The sequence below is a fragment of the Brachyhypopomus gauderio genome, unplaced genomic scaffold (genome assembly GCF_052324685.1).
Source record: "Brachyhypopomus gauderio isolate BG-103 unplaced genomic scaffold, BGAUD_0.2 sc63, whole genome shotgun sequence".
Classification (NCBI taxonomy): domain Eukaryota; kingdom Metazoa; phylum Chordata; class Actinopteri; order Gymnotiformes; family Hypopomidae; genus Brachyhypopomus; species Brachyhypopomus gauderio.
The window spans coordinates 286,275-295,824 of NW_027506884.1; the positions used below are offsets into that span (position 1 = coordinate 286,275).

Here is a 9,550-nt window from a genome sequence, read left to right on the forward strand (position 1 = left end):
AGTTACAGCAGGAGACACGATGGTCAGAAATTAAAGAAAGCAACACCGACGAAGGTGGGATTCGAACCTACGCGTGCTATGCACAATGGATTAGCAGTCCATCGCCTTAACCTCTCGGCCACCTCGTCGTTTGTGGTTGTGTGTCAATTGCGATTTCAAAGATGCAAACACTTTCACAGCACAAAAGGAGGCTTATCTGACTTGTGGGTCCTGCACTTACATCAGGAGACAGGATTGTCAGAAATTAAAGAAAGCAACACCGACGAAGGTGGGATTCGAACCCACGCGTGCTATGCACAATGGATTAGCAGTCCATCGCCTTAACCTCTCGGCCACCTCGTCGTTTGTGGTTGTGTGTCGATTGCGATTTCAAAGATGCAAACACTTTCACAGCACAAAAGCAGCCGTATATGACTTGTGGGTCCTGCACTTACACCAGGAGAAACGATTGTCAGAAATTAAAGAAAGCAACACCGACGAAGGTGGGATTCGAACCCACGCGTGCTATGCACAATGGATTAGCAGTCCATCGCCTTAACCTCTCGGCCACCTCGTCGTTTGTGGTTGTGTGTCGATTGCAATTTCAAAGATGCAAACACTTTCACAGCACAAAAGGAGGCTTCTCTGACTTGTGGGTCCTGCACTTATATCAGGAGACACGATTGTCAGAAATTAAAGAAAGCAACACCAACGAAGGTGGGATTCGAACCCACGCGTGCTATGCACAATGGATTAGCAGTCCATCGCCTTAACCTCTCGGCCACCTCATCGTTTGTGGTTGTGTGTCGATAGCAATTTCAAAGAAGCAAACACTTTCACAGCACAAAAGGAGGCTTATCTGACTTGTGGGTCCTGTAGTTACAGCAGGAGACACGATGGTCAGAAATTAAAGAAAGCAACACCGACGAAGGTGGGATTCGAACCCACGTGTGCTATGCACAATGGATTAGCAGTCCATCGCCTTAACCTCTCGGCCACCTCGTCGTTTGTGGTTGTGTGTCGATAGCAATTTCAAAGAAGCAAACACTTTCACAGCACAAAAGAAGGCTTTTCTGACTTGTGGGTCCTGTAGTTACAGCAGGAGACACGATGGTCAGAAATTAAAGAAAGCAACACCGACGAAGGTGGGATTCAAACCCACGCGTGCTATGCACAATGGATTAGCAGTCCATCGCCTTAACCTCTCGGCCACCTCGTCATTTGTGGTTGTGTGTCGATAGCAATTTCAAAGAAGCAAACACTTTCAGAGCACAAAAGAAGGCTTTTCTGACTTGTGGGTCCTGTAGTTACAGCAGGAGACACGATTGTCAGAAATTAAAGAAAGCAACACCAACGAAGGTGGGATTCGAACCCACGCGTGCTATGCACAATGGATTAGCAGTCCATCGCCTTAACCTCTCGGCCACCTCATCGTTTGTGGTTGTGTGTCGATAGCAATTTCAAAGAAGCAAACACTTTCACAGCACAAAAGGAGGCTTATCTGACTTGTGGGTCCTGTAGTTACAGCAGGAGACACGATGGTCAGAAATTAAAGAAAGCAACACCGACGAAGGTGGGATTCGAACCCACGCGTGCTATGCACAATGGATTAGCAGTCCATCGCCTTAACCTCTCGGCCACCTCGTCGTTTGTGGTTGTGTGTCGATAGCAATTTCAAAGAAGCAAACACTTTCACAGCACAAAAGAAGGCTTTTCTGACTTGTGGGTCCTGTAGTTACAGCAGGAGACACGATGGTCAGAAATTAAAGAAAGCAACACCGACGAAGGTGGGATTCAAACCCACGCGTGCTATGCACAATGGATTAGCAGTCCATCGCCTTAACCTCTCGGCCACCTCGTCATTTGTGGTTGTGTGTCGATAGCAATTTCAAAGAAGCAAACACTTTCAGAGCACAAAAGAAGGCTTTTCTGACTTGTGGGTCCTGTAGTTACAGCAGGAGACACGATGGTCAGAAATTAAAGAAAGCAACACCGACGAAGGTGGGATTCGAACCCACGCGTGCTATGCACAATGGATTAGCAGTCCATCGCCTTAACCTCTCGGCCACCTCGTCGTTTGTGGTTGTGTGTCGATAGCAATTTCAAAGAAGCAAACACTTTCAGAGCACAAAAGAAGGCTTTTCTGACTTGTGGGTCCTGTAGTTACAGCAGGAGACACGATGGTCAGAAATTAAAGAAAGCAACACCGACGAAGGTGGGATTCGAACCCACGCGTGCTATGCACAATGAATTAGCAGTCCATCGCCTTAACCTCTCGGCCACCTCGTCGTTTGTGGTTGTGTGTCGATAGCAATTTCAAAGAAGCAAACACTTTCAGAGCACAAAAGAAGGCTTTTCTGACTTGTGGGTCCTGTAGTTACAGCAGGAGACACGATGGTCAGAAATTAAAGAAAGCAACACCGACTAAGGTGGGATTCGAACCCACGCGTGCTATGCACAATGGATTAGCAGTCCATCGCCTTAACCTCTCGGCCACCTCGTCGTTTGTGGTTGTGTGTCGATAGCAATTTCAAAGAAGCAAACACTTTCAGAGCACAAAAGAAGGCTTTTCTGACTTGTGGGTCCTGTAGTTACAGCAGGAGACACGATGGTCAGAAATTAAAGAAAGCAACACCGACTAAGGTGGGATTCGAACCCACGCGTGCTATGCACAATGGATTAGCAGTCCATCGCCTTAACCTCTCGGCCACCTCGTCGTTTGTGGTTGTGTGTCGATTGCGATTTCAAAGATGCAAACACTTTCACAGCACAAAAGGAGGCTTATCTGACTTGTGGGTCCTGCACTTACATCAGGAGACATGATTGTCAGAAATTAAAGAAAGCAACACCGACGAAGGTGGGATTCGAACCCACGCGTGCTATGCACAATGGATTAGCAGTCCATCGCCTTAACCTCTCGGCCACCTCGTCGTTTGTGGTTGTGTGTCGATTGCAATTTCAAAGATGCAAACACTTTCACAGCACAAAAGGAGGCTTCTCTGACTTGTGGGTCCTGCACTTATATCAGGAGACACGATTGTCAGAAATTAAAGAAAGCAACACCAACGAAGGTGGGATTCGAACCCACGCGTGCTATGCACAATGGATTAGCAGTCCATCGCCTTAACCTCTCGGCCACCTCATCGTTTGTGGTTGTGTGTCGATAGCAATTTCAAAGAAGCAAACACTTTCACAGCACAAAAGGAGGCTTATCTGACTTGTGGGTCCTGTAGTTACAGCAGGAGACACGATGGTCAGAAATTAAAGAAAGCAACACCGACGAAGGTGGGATTCGAACCCACGCGTGCTATGCACAATGGATTAGCAGTCCATCGCCTTAACCTCTCGGCCACCTCGTCGTTTGTGGTTGTGTGTCGATAGCAATTTCAAAGAAGCAAACACTTTCACAGCACAAAAGAAGGCTTTTCTGACTTGTGGGTCCTGTAGTTACAGCAGGAGACACGATGGTCAGAAATTAAAGAAAGCAACACCGACGAAGGTGGGATTCAAACCCACGCGTGCTATGCACAATGGATTAGCAGTCCATCGCCTTAACCTCTCGGCCACCTCGTCATTTGTGGTTGTGTGTCGATAGCAATTTCAAAGAAGCAAACACTTTCAGAGCACAAAAGAAGGCTTTTCTGACTTGTGGGTCCTGTAGTTACAGCAGGAGACACGATTGTCAGAAATTAAAGAAAGCAACACCAACGAAGGTGGGATTCGAACCCACGCGTGCTATGCACAATGGATTAGCAGTCCATCGCCTTAACCTCTCGGCCACCTCATCGTTTGTGGTTGTGTGTCGATAGCAATTTCAAAGAAGCAAACACTTTCACAGCACAAAAGGAGGCTTATCTGACTTGTGGGTCCTGTAGTTACAGCAGGAGACACGATGGTCAGAAATTAAAGAAAGCAACACCGACGAAGGTGGGATTCGAACCCACGCGTGCTATGCACAATGGATTAGCAGTCCATCGCCTTAACCTCTCGGCCACCTCGTCGTTTGTGGTTGTGTGTCGATAGCAATTTCAAAGAAGCAAACACTTTCACAGCACAAAAGAAGGCTTTTCTGACTTGTGGGTCCTGTAGTTACAGCAGGAGACACGATGGTCAGAAATTAAAGAAAGCAACACCGACGAAGGTGGGATTCAAACCCACGCGTGCTATGCACAATGGATTAGCAGTCCATCGCCTTAACCTCTCGGCCACCTCGTCATTTGTGGTTGTGTGTCGATAGCAATTTCAAAGAAGCAAACACTTTCAGAGCACAAAAGAAGGCTTTTCTGACTTGTGGGTCCTGTAGTTACAGCAGGAGACACGATGGTCAGAAATTAAAGAAAGCAACACCGACGAAGGTGGGATTCGAACCCACGCGTGCTATGCACAATGGATTAGCAGTCCATCGCCTTAACCTCTCGGCCACCTCGTCGTTTGTGGTTGTGTGTCGATAGCAATTTCAAAGAAGCAAACACTTTCAGAGCACAAAAGAAGGCTTTTCTGACTTGTGGGTCCTGTAGTTACAGCAGGAGACACGATGGTCAGAAATTAAAGAAAGCAACACCGACGAAGGTGGGATTCGAACCCACGCGTGCTATGCACAATGAATTAGCAGTCCATCGCCTTAACCTCTCGGCCACCTCGTCGTTTGTGGTTGTGTGTCGATAGCAATTTCAAAGAAGCAAACACTTTCAGAGCACAAAAGAAGGCTTTTCTGACTTGTGGGTCCTGTAGTTACAGCAGGAGACACGATGGTCAGAAATTAAAGAAAGCAACACCGACTAAGGTGGGATTCGAACCCACGCGTGCTATGCACAATGGATTAGCAGTCCATCGCCTTAACCTCTCGGCCACCTCGTCGTTTGTGGTTGTGTGTCGATAGCAATTTCAAAGAAGCAAACACTTTCAGAGCACAAAAGAAGGCTTTTCTGACTTGTGGGTCCTGTAGTTACAGCAGGAGACACGATGGTCAGAAATTAAAGAAAGCAACACCGACTAAGGTGGGATTCGAACCCACGCGTGCTATGCACAATGGATTAGCAGTCCATCGCCTTAACCTCTCGGCCACCTCGTCGTTTGTGGTTGTGTGTCGATTGCGATTTCAAAGATGCAAACACTTTCACAGCACAAAAGGAGGCTTATCTGACTTGTGGGTCCTGCACTTACATCAGGAGACATGATTGTCAGAAATTAAAGAAAGCAACACCGACGAAGGTGGGATTCGAACCCACGCGTGCTATGCACAATGGATTAGCAGTCCATCGCCTTAACCTCTCGGCCACCTCATCAATTACAGTTATGTGTCAATTGCGATTTCAAAGATGCAAACACTTTCACAGCACAAAAGGAGGCTTATCTGACTTGTGGGTCCTGTAGTTACAGCAGGAGACACGATGGTCAGAAATTAAAGAAAGCAACACCGACGAAGGTGGGATTCGAACCCACGCGTGCTATGCACAATGGACTAGCAGTCCATCGCCTTAACCTCTCGGCCACCTCGTCGTTTGTGGTTGTGTGTCGATAGCAATTTCAAAGAAGCAAACACTTTCAGAGCACAAAAGAAGGCTTTTCTGACTTGTGGGTCCTGTAGTTACAGCAGGAGACACGATGGTCAGAAATTAAAGAACGCAACACCGACGAAGGTGGGATTTGAACCCACGCGTGCTATGCACAATGGATTAGCAGTCCATCGCCTTAACCTCTCGGCCACCTCGTCGTTTGTGGTTGTGTGTCGATTGCGATTTCAAAGATGCAAACACTTTCACAGCACAAAAGGAGGCTTATCTGACTTGTGGGTCCTGCACTTACATCAGGAGACACGATGGTCAGAAATTAAAGAAAGCAACACCGACGAAGGTGGGATTCGAACCCACGCGTGCTATGCACAATGGATTAGCAGTCCATCGCCTTAACCTCTCGGCCACCTCGTCAATTACAGTTGTGTGTCGATTGCGATTTCAAAGATGCAAACACTTTCACAGCACAAAAGGAGGCTTATCGGACTTGTGGGTCCTGCACTTATATCAGGAGACACGATTGTCAGAAATTAAAGAAAGCAACACCAATGAAGGTGGGATTCGAACCCACGCGTGCTATGCACAATGGATTAGCAGTCCATCGCCTTAACCTCTCGGCCACCTCATCGTTTGTGGTTGTGTGTCGATAGCAATTTCAAAGAAGCAAACACTTTCACAGCACAAAAGGACGCTTATCTGACTTGTGGGTCCTGTAGTTACAGCAGGAGACACGATGGTCAGAAATTAAAGAAAGCAACACCGACGAAGGTGGGATTCGAACCCACGCGTGCTATGCACAATGGACTAGCAGTCCATCGCCTTAACCTCTCGGCCACCTCGTCGTTTGTGGTTGTGTGTCGATAGCAATTTCAAAGAAGCAAACACTTTCAGAGCACAAAAGAAGGCTTTTCTGACTTGTGGGTCCTGTAGTTACAGCAGGAGACACGATGGTCAGAAATTAAAGAACGCAACACCGACGAAGGTGGGATTTGAACCCACGCGTGCTATGCACAATGGATTAGTAGTCCATCGCCTTAACCTCTCGGCCACCTCGTCGTTTGTGGTTGTGTGTCGATTGCGATTTCAAAGATGCAAACACTTTCACAGCACAAAAGGAGGCTTATCTGACTTGTGGGTCCTGCACTTACATCAGGAGACACGATGGTCAGAAATTAAAGAAAGCAACACCGACGAAGGTGGGATTCGAACCCACGCGTGCTATGCACAATGGATTAGCAGTCCATCGCCTTAACCTCTCGGCCACCTCGTCAATTACAGTTGTGTGTCGATTGCGATTTCAAAGATGCAAACACTTTCACAGCACAAAAGGAGGCTTATCGGACTTGTGGGTCCTGCACTTATATCAGGAGACACGATTGTCAGAAATTAAAGAAAGCAACACCAATGAAGGTGGGATTCGAACCCACGCGTGCTATGCACAATGGATTAGCAGTCCATCGCCTTAACCTCTCGGCCACCTCATCGTTTGTGGTTGTGTGTCAATAGCAATTTCAAAGAAGCAAACACTTTCACAGCACAAAAGGACGCTTATCTGACTTGTGGGTCCTGTAGTTACAGCAGGAGACACGATGGTCAGAAATTAAAGAAAGCAACACCGACGAAGGTGGGATTCGAACCCACGCGTGCTATGCACAATGGATTAGCAGTCCATCGCCTTAACCTCTCGGCCACCTCGTCGTTTGTGGTTGTGTGTCGATAGCAATTTCAAAGAAGCAAACACTTTCAGAGCACAAAAGAAGGCTTTTCTGACTTGTGGGTCCTGTAGTTACAGCAGGAGACACGATGGTCAGAAATTAAAGAACGCAACACCGACGAAGGTGGGATTTGAACCCACGCGTGCTATGCACAATGGATTAGCAGTCCATCGCCTTAATCTCTCGGCCACCTCGTCGTTTGTGGTTGTGTCGATAGCAATTTCAAAGAAGCAAACACTTTCAGAGCACAAAAGAAGGCTTTTCTGACTTGTGGGTCCTGTGGTTACAGCAGGAGACACGATGGTCAGAAATTAAAGAAAGCAACACCGACGAAGGTGGGATTCAAACCCACGCGTGCTATGCACAATGGATTAGCAGTCCATCGCCTTAACCTCTCGGCCACCTCGTCGTTTGTGGTTGTGGGTCAATTGCGATTTCAAAGATGCAAACACTTTCACAGCACAAAAGGAGGCTTATCTGACTTGTGGGTCCTGCACTTACATCAGGAGACAGGATTGTCAGAAATTAAAGAAAGCAACACCGACGAAGGTGGGATTCGAACCCACGCGTGCTATGCACAATGGATTAGCAGTCCATCGCCTTAACCTCTCGGCCACCTCGTCGTTTGTGGTTGTGTGTCGATTGCGATTTCAAAGATGCAAACACTTTCACAGCACAAAAGGAGGCTTATCTGACTTGTGGGTCCTGCACTTACATCAGGAGACACGATGGTCAGAAATTAAAGAAAGCAACACCGACGAAGGTGGGATTCGAACCCACGCGTGCTATGCACAATGGATTAGCAGTCCATCGCCTTAACCTCTCGGCCACCTCGTCAATTACAGTTGTGTGTCGATTGCGATTTCAAAGATGCAAACACTTTCACAGCACAAAAGGAGGCTTATCGGACTTGTGGGTCCTGTAGTTACAGCAGGAGACACGATGGTCAGAAATTAAAGAAAGCAACACCGACGAAGGTGGGATTCGAACCCACGCGTGCTATGCACAATGGATTAGCAGTCCATCGCCTTAACCTCTCGGCCACCTCGTCGTTTGTATTTGTGTGTCAATTGCGATTTCAAACATGCAAACACTTTCACAGCACAAAAGGAGGCTTATCTGACTTGTGGGTCCTGCACTTATATGAGGAGACACGATTGTCAGAAATTAAAGAAAGCAACACCTACGAAGGTGGGATTCGAACCCACGCGTGCTATGCACAATGGATTAGCAGTCCATCGCCTTAACCTCTCGGCCACCTCGTCGTTTGTGGTTGTGTGTCGATAGCAATTTCAAAGAAGCAAACACTTTCACAGCACAAAAGAAGGCTTTTCTGACTTGTGGGTCCTGTAGTTACAGCAGGAGACACGATGGTCAGAAATTAAAGAATGCAACACCGACGAAGGTGGGATTCGAACCCACGCGTGCTATGCACAATGGATTAGCAGTCCATCGCCTTAACCTCTCGGCCACCTCGTCGTTTGTGGTTGTGTGTCAATTGCGATTTCAAAGATGCAAAGACTTTCACAGCACAAAAGGAGGCTTATCTGACTTGTGGGTCCTGCACTTATATGAGGAGACACGATTGTCAGAAATTAAAGAAAGCAACACCGACGAAGGTGGGTTTCGAACCCACGCGTGCTATGCACAATAGATTAGCAGTCCATCGCCTTAACCTCTCGGCCACCTCGTCATTTGTGGTTGTGTGTCGATTGCGATTTCAAAGATGCAAACACTTTCACAGCACAAAAGAAGGCTTTTCTGACTTGTGGGTCCTGTAGTTACAGCAGGAGACACGATGGTCAGAAATTAAAGAAAGCAACACCGACGAAGGTGGGATTCAAACCCACGCGTGCTATGCACAATGGATTAGCAGTCCATCGCCTTAACCTCTCGGCCACCTCGTCGTTTGTGGTTGTGTGTCAATTGCGATTTCAAAGATGCAAACACTTTCACAGCACAAAAGGAGGCTTATCTGACTTGTGGGTCCTGTAGTTACAGCAGGAGACACGATGGTCAGAAATTAAAGAAAGCAACACCGACGAAGGTGGGATTCGAACCCACGCGTGCTATGCACAATGGATTAGCAGTCCATCGCCTTAACCTCTCGGCCACCTCGTCGTTTGTGGTTGTGTGTCGATAGCAATTTCAAAGAAGCAAACACTTTCACAGCACAAAAGAAGGCTTTTCTGACTTGTGGGTCCTGTAGTTACAGCAGGAGACACGATGGTCAGAAATTAAAGAAAGCAACACCGACGAAGGCGGGATTCGAACCCACGCGTGCTATGCACAATGGATTAGCAGTCCATCGCCTTAACCTCTCGGCCTCCTCGTCGTTTGTGG

At 47.4% G+C, this 9,550-nt stretch overlaps 1 non-coding gene across 1 annotated transcript; it reads right to left on the reverse strand.

Annotated features, from left to right (window-relative positions):
- Positions 1-6,466: 6,466 nt before the first annotated feature.
- Positions 6,467-6,548, reverse strand: trnas-acu (transfer RNA serine (anticodon ACU)). Its single transcript has one exon. It is a non-coding gene; the product is annotated as a tRNA-Ser (tRNA).
- Positions 6,549-9,550: the final 3,002 nt, after the last annotated feature.